Source organism: Rhinichthys klamathensis, unplaced genomic scaffold (genome assembly GCF_029890125.1).
Source record: "Rhinichthys klamathensis goyatoka isolate OS25496 unplaced genomic scaffold, OSU_Roscu_1.1 h1tg000001l_1, whole genome shotgun sequence".
Taxonomy (NCBI): Eukaryota; Metazoa; Chordata; class Actinopteri; order Cypriniformes; family Leuciscidae; genus Rhinichthys; species Rhinichthys klamathensis.
Window position 1 is genome coordinate 6,347,281 of NW_026606555.1, and position 15,626 is coordinate 6,362,906.

Here is a 15,626-nt window from a genome sequence, read left to right on the forward strand (position 1 = left end):
AAACCTTCAGAATGAGGGATGTTGGTATATAAACTCTGTACATCAAAAGTAACAAGAAGCACATCATCAACAGCAAAGTCAACACTATATAATGATTCAATAAAATCCATAGAGTCTCTTACATAAGATGACAACATGGGTACAAATGGTTTGATATAAAAATCCACATAAGAAGAAATGTTCTCAGTGAGACTACCAATACCGCTCACAATAGGACGACCTTTCAAAGGCTAGTCCTTTATGGACCTTAGGCAAAGTGTATATAATGGGTGTGATTGGAAAATCCACTTTAAGGAATTCATATTAATTTTTACTGAACTCACCGTTTTCAAAATGTGACAGTAACTTAGAATCAATACACGCTTTTAATTTGTTAGTAGGATCAACAGGTAAGGATTCATAAAAAGCGTGATCATTCAACTGTCTGTGAATTTCTTTTTCATAATCTGAAGCTCGTTGAAGTACAATCGCTCCACCCTTATCTGCAGGACGCACTGTCACCGTATTGTCTTTGCTAAGATCAAGTAACGCATCCCTCTCCATTTTCGACAAGTTATTGTAGACTTTATATTGCCTTTTATTCTTAAGTGCATTTTTTACATCAAATTCCACAAGTCTACAGTAAGTATCTAGAGATGAGACTTCAATCTACATGTGATATTGTGTGTGCCTAATTAAGGCAATTATCTGTATCTATTTAAAGTTGACTTCACTCTACATGTATATTGTGCCTGATGAAGACCTGAGGGTCGAAACGTTGCTTTTAATAAATTATTTTGGAGCAGTACTTTTCAGTGTGCGGACTTCACACTTCTTTATTAATCTTGTTAAACTCATGCTGGTCTCTGAGCTGTGTGAATGGCGTGTTGTAGACTGTGCCGACATATCTGTCGAGTTAAAAGATGGGGACCCTATACTGTCAAAAACTCTGACTTTTCCCGAGTTCTGCATTGCATTTTGTGTGTATAGGGATGTAATTTGTGAAGTTCAACCGGCGCGCAGAGCCGAACTCGATACTTATCTGGCCATTATTTCCGACCTAGCTCTCTCTTACGGTGGGGTTTTGTTTTATGAGTATCACAAGTCTTTTTCTACAAAGGCAGCCATGTTCATTCAACGCTTTAACCAAAGACTGGACTGGTCCAGTAGACCTCGCGCTTATAAGTAGACACTTCACAGGGCACCAAATCCTGTCCTGCTCCATCTGTGGCTCTCTCTCGCACTCTACTACCCTGTGCTCTAAATCTAGGCCTACCCCTTATATGTCCCATCCTGTCCCGAGCCGCAATTCTGGCTCCCAGGTGAATAACTTTGCTACTCCTCTTTGCTATAATTTTAACGAGAATATTTGTAGGATGCATAACTGTAAATATCATCATGTCTGTAGCTACTGTGGGGATGCCCACCCAAAGTCTGTGTGCCCGAGGAGAACCCACTTCATGAAAGCGGAGCGAAAGAAATAAAACCATCGTCTCCCATCAACTGGGAGACTGGTCTTGTTTATGGTTTCTTTGCTGGTCTGCTGCATTTGCCTGCTGTGTCATTCTGTTATTAATAACCTATTGTCCGCGTCTCAGGAGCCGGAAAATGTGGATGCCTTGTTGGAGAAAGAGGTTAGGAAGGGTTTTATGATAGGCCCATTCGATAGGTCTCCTTTCCCGACTTTTAGGATATGTCCTACAGGGATCACCACTCGTAAATATTCAGGTAAAAAACGTTTAATCATCGACCTCTCCGCTCCCCACAATGGTTTGGCTGACAGCGTCAATAGTCTTATTCCTTTAGCCCCTTTTTCCCTGTTTTATAGCACTGTCGATGACGCTATCAACTTTATTAAAAGGGCAGGACGTGGAGCTTGGCTTGCAAAGGCAGATATTTTTTATGCTTTTAAAGTAATGCCATTGCATCCTTCACAGTGGCATTTGTTTGGCGTTCATGGAGGAAAAAAAAGTATTTCTCTGTTAGACTCACTTTTGGCTGTTGTAGTAGTCCTAAAATATTCGATACCTTGTCCGAGGCCTTGTGCTGGACTCTTCTTAATAACGATAAGTTATCATTCGTCCTTCATCTTTTGGATGATTTTCTCCTGGTGGATTTTCCGTCCGCAAAATCAGATTTTTCTATCTCGGCTCTTAAACGCACCTTTTTTGATTTGGGCGTTCCTCTCTCGGAGGAAAAGACCGTAGATCCCGTTAAAGTTATTGAATTTTTGGGCATTACTCTCGATTCCAACCGTATGCAAGCTTCGCTGCCCCTTGAGAAAATATCCCGCATAAGACAAATTATGAAAGTCGCTCAACTTTCAAGGTCCTTTTCCAAAAGGGACTTGCTCTCTCTTTTGGGCCACCTTAATTTCGCGATGAGAGTAATTCCTCAAGGCAGGTAATTTATTTCCAGGCTTCTTGACCTTTCTAAATCTGCAAAAGCTCTCACTGATGTTATTACCTTGGACGCAGGATGTAGATCTGAGCTAAAAATTTGGTCTCTGCTCCTAGATAAGTGGAATGGCATTTCCTTTTTTCTTAATGATTTCACGGAATCGTCTTTAGCTCTTAATCTGTATACGGATGCCGCGCCTTCCGTAGGGTTTGGGGGGGTTTTCAAAAACGAATGGTTTGCGTGTGCCTGGCCGGAAGAATTGCGCTCCTTACCTGCCGATTATTCTTCGACAGCCCTATTAAAGCTGTATCCTATTGTTGTTGCATGCATTCTCTGGAGTAAACATTGGGCTAGGAAGCAAATTCTGTTTTTCTGCGACAACGAAGCTACTGTTAATATCGTTAATAAGAGGCGCTCATCTGTCCCATTCATCAATAGGTTCATGAGATGTCTTACATGGCTGTCAATTTTGGGGAATTATCATTTTTGCGCAGAGCATATCCCTGGTTTAAATAATCAAGTGGCCGATTCTTTGTCTCGATTTAATTTTCAGAAATTCCATCTCCTGTGTCTAGCTGCAGCCCAATCGAGCCTGGAATGCCCTCCTTTCAGCCAAACCATTCTAGATTGAATAACCCTCTCCAATCCTATGTGCACTCTGCTGCACAGTACATGTGGGGAGGTCTGGCTAGCTCTACATTAAAATCGTATGACTCGCATGGTCTTATTTCATCATCTTTTGTGCTTCTTTATCTGTAGCTGCTCTGCCTGTCAATGTAGCGTATATTAGTGCCTTTATAGTTCACTGCTTTGAGGATTGAAAACTGCAGCCTTCTTCCATCAAATGTACGGTCGCTAATTCCATCTGCGCTGTCTGGATCCATCTGCCTCCAGTATTTTGGAAAATCCATCCATTCGCCTTTTGCTGAACGGCCTCAAAAGACAGTCACCACCAAACAATGAATGAATGAATGAGGCATTTATATAGCGCTTTCATATGTACTACTGTACACCCAAAGCGCTTTACAATCATATCAGGGGTTCTCTCCTCAGCCAGCACCAGTGTGCAGCATCCACTTGGATGATGCGACGGCAGCCACAGTACAACGGCGCCAGTGCGCTCACCACACACCAGCTAGTTGGAGAGGAGAGAGAGTAATAGAGCCAATTCAGTGGATGGGGATTATTAGGAGGCCATGATTGGCAGGGGCCAATGGGTGGAATGTGGCCAGGACACCGGGGTTACACCCCTACTCTTTACGAGAAGTGCCATGGGATTTTTAATGACCACAGAGAGTCAGGGCCTCGGTTTAACGTCTCATCCGAAGGACGGACCAAACAATGATAAACTCCCTTTTGCTTTACCTTTGGTTAAACAAATCATATCTCAATTACGGAATGGGTGTTTTGGGCCTTACACCGATCAGTTGTTAGAGACGGTCATTCTAACAGCTTTTTTTGGTTTTCTAAGGGGTGGTGAAATTTCTTCACGTACATGTTCCTTTGACCCAAATCACAATCTGACAATTTCTGATGTTTCAATTAATGATCACCATTTCACATTGTTTCTAAAACACTCCAAAACTGCTAGAAATGGTGAAGGTTTAGTCATATCTCTGAGTCTAACACTGTCTTTTGTCCTCTGATTTCCATGCTGACCTACTTGAGGTGCCGTCCTAGTGCTGGTCCGCAGGAGCCGCTGTTTGTCACGCAGGCGGGGAAACCAATGTCTAGAGCCTGGTTTGCTTCTCACCTACAGTACGCCTCCTCTGCCAATTCTGCGGACTCTCTCCGGACCGTTATACAGCTCATTCTCTACGCATTGATGCAGCAACTACAGCGGCGGCATCCGCTCCGGTTTTAACCCTTAAAGCCATGGGGCGGTGGTCTTCTGCTGCTTATGAACGGTACCTTCGTCCTGACGTTCAGGCTATTCTTGATGCTCAGAAGGCCATGAGCTCAGGTCCCTGATAGGGTCGCCTAAATAAACATTGTGCCTCATCTGCTTAACCTTACTCGTGCTTCTTCTGCTTAGTGACAATTGCCCCTGGATGCGCTTACCAGCTGCTTAATTTCATCATTTTGTTTTATTTATTTATTTTTCACAGGAGGTTGCTGTTATGGTCTGTTTGGTGGAAATAGTTCAGCTCTCCTAGTTCTAATTCACGTGAGCGTCCCCTATGCTGCTGCTGTCCCCTGACTCTCTGCTAAATTCATGGAGCTCATGAATGGTCAGGAGACTCATCTGAACAGAAACATATTGCCAACTAATTCGTTTTATTCATAAGATTCCAAAGCATTTCAATTGTCTAATTCCATTCTCTTGTTTTTATTCACAAGAGGATTGCCAGGTGTGGTTTGTTTGGGGGGAATAGTTCAGCTCTCCTAGTCCTAAACTGTGTGAGCGTTCCCTAATGTTGCTGCTGTCCTCTGACTCTCTGCTATTTCATGGTGCTCATGAAAGGTCAGAGGACTCCCTGAACAGAGCCATACCGCCAAAAATTTAATTCAGAATTATCAACTTGAATTGCAATTTTTTCAATAAAAAATTTCCTAAATCATTTTATTGTCATGTGTGTTCTTGACTTATTGGACCTGACAGAAGTATAATCTTGATACATTTTATTTTATGTTACTGTGACGTGCCTCTAGGCCCGTCCTACTGAGGTAATTAATGTGAAACACCAGCAGAGGATTATAAAAAGGTAATGGCTCTCTGACTTGGGTGGCTGTCTAAATCCGCATTGAAGCTCCACACCCCAAACAGTTGGTGGCGGTAATGCACCAAATTGGTATGCCAACCGCCAATAAATTAGAAGAAGAAGAAGAAGAAGAAGACTTGGGTAGCTAAGGAAATTGGCGCAATAATGAGTGCTAAGATACTAAGAAATGGATCATTGCTGATTATATGCAAGGATGAGAAACAGCAAATGAAGGTAATCAAAATGAACAAAATAAATGGAAAGAAAGTACAATGCTCTAAGACTATTGGTAAAAAATTTGTCAAAGGAGTGTGTGGCGAGGGGGGCGTGGTTCAGCGAAGTCTGTAGCGGGAGAGCGAGGGCGGAGCCGAGCGGTGAGTAAGTGGGTCAAGTTCAAATGACAAACACCTGTTTGTCATTTCAGTAATTGGCGTGAGAAGACCGCATATAAGCGGGCTGACAGCGTTTTGGAGAGAGGCTGGGAGCTCATGCACGTCGCGTGAGAAGCTGTGACCAGTGAACGGAGTGTTGCTGAAACTCTGACACGTGAAGCTGTATCCAGCGGGAAGAGTATTATTGGAATTGTGTCCAGAGAAGCTGTATCCAGCGGGAAGAGTATTATTGGAATTGTGTCCAGTGAAGCTGTGTCCAGCGGGAAGAGAATTATTGTCTACTGTTTATTTTGCCTTTTTGATATTCTGAGTTAACTTTGTTTGAGCGGGATTACGCGCCGTGAAGGGGGAAAAACCTTATAAATAAAAGTGCACGAGTCCCAGTATTCGCCGATCCCGTGTCTCCTTCCATCACCCATACACAAACGAACCTGTTATACATCACAGAGTGATCACAGGGATTCCGGTAAACGTCTCAGTAGAAGAGGTGAAAGGAAATATAAAAAATGCAAATGTGAGTGAAGTAAGACATCTTAAAATGAACAGTAATGGAACTACAACTGATAGTCTTTCAATAATGATCACTTTTGATGAGGAGAAACCTCTCGGTTACATATGGTAACCCTCGTTCCCTGAGGGAGGGAACGGAGACGTAGGTCATGACTGACCAATAGGAATCTCGCTAGAGAAGCCAATCTACTTCGAGTGAAACTAAAACAAGCCAATGCACATTGGCGTGCAATCATTTGCATCAGCTGTGCAGCCTCGCAGCGCGGGTATTTAACGAGCAGCTGTTGTGATTGCACACTAGTTTTTTGCTGAGGAGCCAAGCCTGAAAAAGCTGGCCGCCCCGGCGGGCGGCAGCAGATGTGGCAATGGGACCTACGTCTCCGTTCCCTCCCTCAGAGAACGAGGGTTGCCATATGTAACCGAGACGTTCCCTATCGGTCAGTCACTACAACGTAGGTCATGATTGACCAATAGGAATCCCTACCAAAGCGCCACAGCTGCTGCACCCCATCGCAAGCCTCTACACCTTCTTGCCTGGAAGGACGATAAGAGGAGGCTACACACAGAGTGTATCTGTCACTGTTGTTCCGTAATAACCCATACAGTGAGATTATTGGATAACACTCGGAAAGCGTGCCCTTTCTATTTAGGAAGGAGAACGCTGCGGAAGCCACTTCTTCAAAGAGTTATGTGGAAAATACATATGGACTAACCCGAAGGTTGTACTGCATATGAATAATGGGAAACTTAGCCCAAGGGAAAGACACGGGCTTCCGTCTTAGGAGCAGCCGTGGAGAATATACACATATGGGATCCCCGTAGGGTCACACATATGGAACCCAGCCCAGTTCAGTGGATAAAGGCCTGGCACCGGACGCTCCGCCATGTCCGGGCCGAGGGGTTTTGGAGGACTCGACAGGTTTTCACTCTGGAGCAATAAGGGTGCACAGTAGGGTGCAGCAAGCCGACAGAGCCGGGCCTCTCGGTGCTTCTACCTGTCTAGGGTGAGAACACGGGAGGAGACCGGCTCTACACGTAGGCTATAATATCTAGCGAACGTGTTAGGTGTCACCCAGCCCGCAGCTCTACAGATATCTGTTAGCGAGGAGCCACGTGCCAGCGCCCAGGAGGATGCAACGCCTCTCGTGGAGTGTGCATGCAACCTGAGCGGGCAGGGCACGCCTTGTGCTTGGTAAGCCAAGGCGATGGCATCCACTATCCAGTGGGCCATCCTCTGCTTGGAGACAGCCTTTCCCCTCTGCTAACCTCCGTAACAGACAAAGAGCTGGTCTGAGGTCCTGACGCTTTGAGTTCTGTCCACGTACATACGCAGAGCGCGAACGGGACAGAGCAAAGCCAGGGCTGGGTCTGCCTCCTCCAAAGGCAGCGCTTGCAGGTTCACTACCTGGTCTTTGAAGGGAGTGGTAGGAACCTTGGGCACATACCCAGGCCGGGGTTTTAGTACCAGCCAGGCCGGGGTCTTAGTGGTTGTCACCTGGCCCGAACTCTAGGCACGATTCGTCGACCGAAAATGCGTGCAGGTCTCCTACCCTCTTGACAGAGGCCAGTGCAACCAGTAGCAAAGTCTTCATGGAAAGAAGCTTTAAGTCTACTGACTGCAGAGGCTCAAAGGGAACATCCTGAAGTGCTCGAAGCACCAGGGAAAGGTCCCAAGAGGGTATGGAGGGGGATCGAGGAGGATTTAATCGTCTCGCCTCCCTAAGAAACCTGATGACCAGGTCGTGCTTCCCCACTGTTTTGCCATCTATGTGGTCGTGATAAGCTGAAATAGCGGCAGCATGTACTTTGAGGGTGGAGGGAGACAGCCTTCGCTCCAACCCTGGCTGCAAGAAGGAAAGCACAGCCCCTTTTGAACATCTTCTGGGGTCTTCTCGGCGAGAAGAACACCACTCGACGAACAGGTTCCACTTCAGGGCGTAAACACGTCTCGTGGAGCGTAGACCACCTTGTCGGTTGATGTACGCAACGGTCGCTGTGTTGTCCGTACGGACCAGTACGTCCCTGCCCTGTAGCGGCCTTTTCAAGCGGCTCAGAGCGAGATGTACTGCTAGCAACTCGAGGCAATTGATGTGCCAATGCAGTTGGGGAGCCGTCCACACCCCTGACACTGCATGCCCGTTGTACGTGGCACCCCAGCCGGTGGCGGAGGCATCTGTGAATACCACAGCATGCCTGGAGACCTGTACCAAGGGGACTCCTGCCCGAAGGAACGAGAGGTCTGACCACGGGCTGAAGGTCTGGCGGCACGCTGGTGTGATTGCCATCCGGTGAGTGCCGTGATGCCACGCCCATCTCGGGACTCGGCCGTGAAGCCAGTGCTGAAGCGGTCTCATATGAAGCAAGCCGAGCGGGGTTACCGCTGCTGCCGCTGCCATATGCCCCAGGAGCCTCTGAAAAAATTTCAGTGGGACCGCCGTCCTGCCTTTGAACGTGTTCAAGCAGTTCAGCACCGACTGAGCGTGCTGCTCTGTGAGGCGCGCTGTCTGTGCGACCGAATCCAACTCCATACCGAGAAAAGAGATCCTCTGCACAGGGGCGAGTTTGCTCTTTTCCCAGTTGACCTGAAGGGCTAACTGGCTGAGGTGCATGTGCACGAGGTCCCTGTGTTCGCATAACTGATCTCGAGAGTGTGCTAGTATGAGCCAGTCGTCGAGATAGTTGAGGAGGCGAACGCCCTGTTCTCTCATGGGAACAAGGGCCCCCTCCGTGACTTTCGTGAAGACACGGGGAGACAGGGACAGCCCGAAAGGCAGGACCTTGTACTGATATGCTCGACCCTCGAACGCAAAGCGCAGAAACGGCCTGTGTCGAGGAAGAATCGAGACATGAAAGTACGCGTCCTTCAGGTCGATCGCTGCAAACCAATCTTGGGGACGGATGCATCTGAAAATGCGTCTCTGCGTGAGCATTTTGAACGGTAGCTTGTGGAGGCTCCGATTCAAAACTCGCAGATCCAAGATCGGTCGTAACCCACCACCTTTCTTGGGTACAATGAAGTAAGGACTGTAGTGCCCTGACCTCATATCGGCTGGAGGGACCGGCTCTATCGCGTCCTTCGCCAGTAGGACTGCGATCTCCGCACGCAAGACATGGGCATCGGCTGCTCTCACTGTAGTGGAGTGGATGACCCGAAACTTGGAGGGACGCTGGGCGAACTGAATCGCATAGCCGAGCCTGATGGTCCGAATGAGCCAGCGAGACGGACTGGGAGCGCTAACCAGGCTCTCAGAGACCGTGCTAGCGGGACCAAAGGGACCGCAGGCGTACCCGGAGTGGGGCAGCGAGGTGGAACACAGGGACGCGGCTCGGGAGTCTCTCTCCGGGAGGCGGCCCGTAGCGGGGTCTGTGTGTGCCGTGCAGCACTTACCTGGTTCCACGGGGCAGGAGGTGCAGGAGGCGGCTCGGTGGCGTTCTCGAACTGCACACTGCTGCTCACTGGCGACAGAGGAGGCGGATGAGAGTGGTGAGGATTCTGTCCCCCCACTGCTCTCCGGGTCCTCTTCGGACCCAGAGATGGTAGAAACTGCTCTTTTATTGAAAATTTGGGTACCGCTGGTTTTAAGGCCAGCGGCGGAACACAAACAGAATGAAACAAAAGATTTTCCACCCGGCCCTCTTCCGGGGGAGGGAGCGATGCGGTCATCGTCTCCTGGAGAGCAGTCCCTTCCATCTCTGGGTCGCCCGTCCTACTGGCTCCACGGCGTCGCTTAGGTGGAGGCTGCTGCTGCGGTGCGGGAGCAGGGGCAGACGCAGGAGGACGCCCTCGGCGACGAGCAGCCTGAGGTGCCGCAGGCGGTGGGGTTGAGGTAGCAGCTGGCCGCCGCGGCACGATGTGTCTGATGGCCTCAGTCTGCTTTTGTACAGCCGAGAACTGCTGGGCAAAGTTCTCGACCGCGTCGCCGAAGAGGCCGGTCTAGGACACAGGGGAGTTGAGAAACCGGAGCTTGTCAGATTCCCTCATGTCAGCCAGACACAGCCAGAGATGGCGTTCCTGGACCACCAGGGTGGACATTGCATTGACCCACCGACCACGCGGTCACCTTCGTCGCACGAAGCGCGAGGTCCGTCGCGATACGAAGTTCCTGAAGAACTTGGGGATCGTGACCACCCTCGTGCAGGTCCTTCAGTGCCTTGGCCTGATGGACCTGCAGCAACGCCATGGCGTGCATGGCAGAGGCAGCTTCCCCACAGGCCTTGTAAGCCTTGCCGGTTAAATCCGACGAGTACTTACAGGCCCGGGAAGGGAGACACGGTTCTCCACGCCAAGTGGAGTTAGGGCACAGTTGCATAGCAATGGCCCGTTCCACTGGCGGGATGCGCGTGTATCCCTTAGCCGCCCCGCCATCAAGGGTGGTGAAGGAGGAGGAGCCACCGGGAAGGTTTCTGGCAGTAAAAGGTGCCGTCCACGTCCCCGTAAGCTCCTCATGCACTTCCGGGAAGAAAGGCACTGGGGTGGGTTGCTGAGAACCAGCGCGCGCCACCCCGAGATACCAATCGTCCAACCTCGAGGGTTCGGGACACGGTGGAGGATTCCACACGAGCCCGACCCCGTTGGCGGCCCGGGAAAGCATGGCCATCATCTCTGGGTCCGTCTCAGGCACCGCTGGCACATCCGAAGGAGGCAGCGGTGCCGAGTCGTCGTCCGCAGAGAGGTCTGACCCACCCTCCGATGCAGCGATCGACATCTGGTCTTCACTGGGAGCTCCAAAGGAGACAACCGGTACACACCTCGGTCCAGCTCTCTCCAATGGGGACTCAACTGGCTGCGGAGCATGAGAGGGGTGAGGGCTCCTAGGGGGTTGGTTCCCCAAAGGAGGAACTGCTCACCGTAATCCTCAGGTCACCCGCGCCACCACCCGAAGCAACCCTCTGAGGAGGATTGGATCGAGGCAGAGGCACGGGGACTCCGCCCCTTTGCAGGAACAAGAGTCTCGACCGTAGCTCCGCGATGGTCATCTTCCCACAATGGGTACATGACTCATCCACAAACGCTGCCTCGGCGTGTTTAATGCCCAGACACACGAGGCAGCGTTTGTGACCACCCTGTGAGCCCAGGTAACGACCACATCCAGAAACACACAGATAGAAAGTCATCTTTAAAAAGATGCTCTCTATCTGTGTAAGCTCTTTTAGGGACTACTCTCACTGGTGCTGAAACACGCAGGGGAACAGTCACTGCGAACACAGACGGGAATGTGCACCCGTCTGTGCGCTGTCTCTCTCTCTCGCTGGCAGGTCTTACCGGCTGTGAAAACAGCCTTTGAGCGCTCAACTGCGCACCTTACCAGCTGTTACAACAGCTTTTTGAATTTTGCTAAAAAAAAATACAAAAAGACAAAGACAGAAGAGAGAGGACATAAAAGACTGCTCGCACTGCCGTGCTGTAACGCCCGCACCGGATAAATGAGAGATCCAACGAAGAGGCATGTAGAGTCACACTCTGTAGAGCTAAACATGAAGCGTTTGGCTCCGAAGCAAAAAGCTAGTGTGCAATCGCAACAGCTGCTCGTTAAATACCCGCGCTGCGAGGCTGCACAGCTGATGCAAATGATTGCACGCCAATGTGCATTGGCTTGTTTTAGTTTCACTCGAAGTAGATTGGCCTCTCTAGCGAGATTCCTATTGGTCAGTCATGACCTACGTTGTAGTGACTGACCGATAGGCAACTCCCGAATAAGGTCTCCATTGGATATATGTGTTACGACGTGAGGCTATACCCCCACCATTTAGATGTTTTAAATGTCGGAGATTTGGACATGTGGCGGCGGTGTGCAAGGGAAAACAGAGATGTGGTAAATGCAGTGGTGATCATGAGTATGGCAAATGTGAAGAGGGTGCAAAGCTGAAGTGCTGTAATTGTGGAGGGGAACATAGTTCTAACAGAAAGACTCGGGAGATATAATGATATAACAAAGCATACATTTATTGACAGCCCAGCAAGCAATTATTTACAAAGTTCTTTGGCGTAGGCCCCGTCCGTAGTTCATGATCCAAGGGTAGCGGATCTGCATTTCCTGCCTGAAGATGAAGGCAGGGGTGCAGCAGTCCCCCCTGGGAGTTATGGACGGGACCATCCTGGTGGTGGTGGGGAGGATGGAGGAAGTTGTCGCGACAGCATCTGCGAACTCAAACGTGTGTAAGTACCAATCTTTTATACAGCGAGTATAAGGACGTGATTGGATAGATGTGAAGGTAATAAGTGACGTAATAATTAAGTCTTCCTGGCAGAACTTTATGCTGAAGCTTTCATTTCTACCAGAAAGACTCGGGAGATATAATGATATAACAAAGCATACATTTATTGACAGCCCAGCAAGCAATTATTTATAAAGTTCTTTGGCGTAGGCCCCGTCCGTAGTTCATGATCCGAGGGTAGCGGATCTGCATTTCCTGCCTGAAGATGAAGGCAGGGGCGCAGCAGACCCCCCAAAAGTAGGTGGATTATGGATCCACCAGGACGGGGCCAGCCCACCCCCAAAAAATGGTTACGGAAGTATACCCACCGGTCGTGAATCCTGTGGTTCCTGAAAAATAGAAAAGGGGGTTACCATAATAGCATGATGGACCTTGAATGTGCATGGATTCCTTGTAGCCTATAGCTTAATTAGACGAGGAAGCCGCTTAAGTTTTGTAAAACGTTGACCTGTAAGGTACAATGTGGAGCCATGGAAAAATTTCTTCATTTAGCCGGGCATTATCCGGCGATTTACGTAGAATTCAATGTACTTTTTACGTGAATATCAGCTCCATTCCTAGGACGCGCAAAGGCGAGGCCGCATGAACCATACAGAACTGTGCCGCGTTCGGCCATGCATAATGGTGCCACATTGATCCATACATAGACAGGCCTCGTTAGACCAAACAGAACAGTGCCGCATGGGTCATGCATATACAGTGCCATGTTAGACCAAACAGAACGGTGCCACGTTAGGCCAAACAGAACAGTGCCGAATAGGCCATGCATAGACAGGTCTCGTTAGACCATGCAGAGCGGTGCAACGTTAGGCCGTACATAGACGGCCTCGTTAGACAATACAGAACAGTGCCACGTTATGCCATACATAGACAGGCCTCGTTAGACCATACAGAAAAGTGCCACGTTAGGCTACACATAGGCAGGTCACGTTAGACCAACAGAACAGTGCCACGTTAGGCCATACATAGACAGGTCACGATAGACCAACAGGACGGTGCCACGTTAGGCCATACATAGACAGGTCACGTTAGACCAACAGAACAGTGCCACGATAGGCCATACATGGACAGGTCACATTAGACCAACAGAACAGTGCCACGTTAGGCCATACATAGCAGGCCTCGTTAGACCAACAGAACAGTGCCGCGTTAGGCCACTTTTTGATAGACCACAGAGACTAGGCCCCGATGAGCCACACGGCCATGATAGACCACATAGACGAGGCCTCGATAGACCACAACGGCCGCTAATCCCACATGAAGACGCGGTAAACTAGACAAAACATGTAAAACGAAGGCCAGCCAGCCTTTTTTATTTTTTTATTTATAATTTATAATTTATTTTTTTATTTTTTATTTTTTTTTATTTTTTTTTAATTAGCAATACATGCTACGATGCCTTGGTAGACCACACAGAACGTATACCCCGAAGGGCCACTGGCCAACCATAGGCATCTTTATTAACCCTCTGGGGTCTGAGGTGTTTTCGGGGTCCTTGAGATGTTTTGGTATGCTCTGACATTTCTGCTTTTTTCAGTTGCTTATAAACATATTAATGGCACAGGTGAAATTACACTCTATATAGCACACACAGGGCTACCATAATATGTGAGCAACATGTATGTACATGTTTGTATTTTTGAGAGAATATTGTTTATGCGTGGTTATTGAAAAAAAATAAAAAATAAAGTTTCTAATATAAGGCCACAAATAACATACTAAATATTTGTCCACAAGACTTTTGACTGGTGGATGTTGTCGCCTAGAGTTTTTGCTTCAAATTGATCTGAAAATCATTCTGCCTAATCATTCACATAAAACAATAGATTGTTTTAAATTGTGAAAAATATTTTTTTGTTTGCAAAGGCAATATGCGGATGGGCGGAACAGCCCAACCCCCTCATGAATAATTAGGCAGTTCTCACCTGAGCAGACTGCATACTAATGAGCCTTTCATTCAGGGGTGTCACACAAGAAAGAATGCAAGGACAATATATATATATATAAATAAATAAATATTTATACACACACACACACACACACACATATATATATATATATATATATATATACAAACAATCAAAATATAAATGAAAGCCAAAACCACATTTTTAGTCACACCTTTTAGCCATCCACATACTATTTTTAGCCATCCACCGCGGTAAAAATAAACCAGTCGCATTTCAAAGTCGTTCGCGAAACGACCGCCAGGTGGCGCAAAGGGACATTTAGTGGGGCTAATGTCTGTAGCCTAAGGATGAAATACTACAAGTTATGGTAATTTCCAAATAAGCCTACAACAAACATTTATAGCCTACTCCGTAATTGTTGGTCATACAGATAAGATATAATCTTTTAAAACTTTAAAAGGCTAAAGTATAGGCCTACACTCACAGGCTAAAGACAAAACGTTTTCTCGCTCATGTGAGAAACAGACGTTTGGGTATTTCTCAGTGAGAAAATTCATAGCCGAGTGGTAGAACTTACGGTTCATCATCAAGATGACACGGGTTCAAATCCCGCACAAACATGGTTTGCTGTAAATTTTATATTTATTTAGATTTGTCTAGCTCTAAAACTCTGTTACACCATACAGTTTTTTTTTGCTTATATTTATAAAATACAAATATCATGCATTTCCATTTTACACTAAGGAACAAAATAGTATCCAACAGAACGACTTTGCATCTGTATAATAATAGGCTACCAATCGTAATTTCAAAAGCAGTTCTGTAAAAAAATTAATTATATATATATATATATATATATATATATATATACTATATATATATTTTTTTTTCAGGGCTGCCAACTCTCACGCATTGAGCGTGAGAGTACTCACGCAATTGACCCAAATCTCACGCTCTCACGCCACACCCCCGATTTCTCACGCTGAAGTGTCAACCCGGTCGGTCAAATTCCTAAAAGATATAGTTTATCTATAGATCTACCTGTTGAGCCACTCGTGATCGACTAGTTATACCGCAAATTAGTTAAAATATCCCGTAATCTATCTAGAGCGAGCGTGCATGCGAGACAGATATTGTGCTCCAAACCATGCGCGCGCATGGCAGAGAGGTCTGTTCCCTACAACCTAGAGTTTTTAAAAACATGGTTTTAAGTAAAGTGTGATTTGCCAGGGGGACTGGGATTTCCTTCTGGTCTAAACATCCCTGCTTCTGCTGAATTATTTTAATCCCCCCCCCCGTAATTTTTTGGTCATACAGATAAGAGTAGAGTAGCTTACATCGTTCAAAACTGTAAACTTGTATTCATATAGGCTAACGACAAAAACAGTATATCTGTCGTCTCTGTCTCCGGGAACTGCGCGTCACAAAAATGAACCGAAAGCCACTTCAGCTCAGTCAAGATAAGAAATCGGCTATGTCTAAAGCCTTTAAATGTCTAAATATTTAGGCTAATAAAT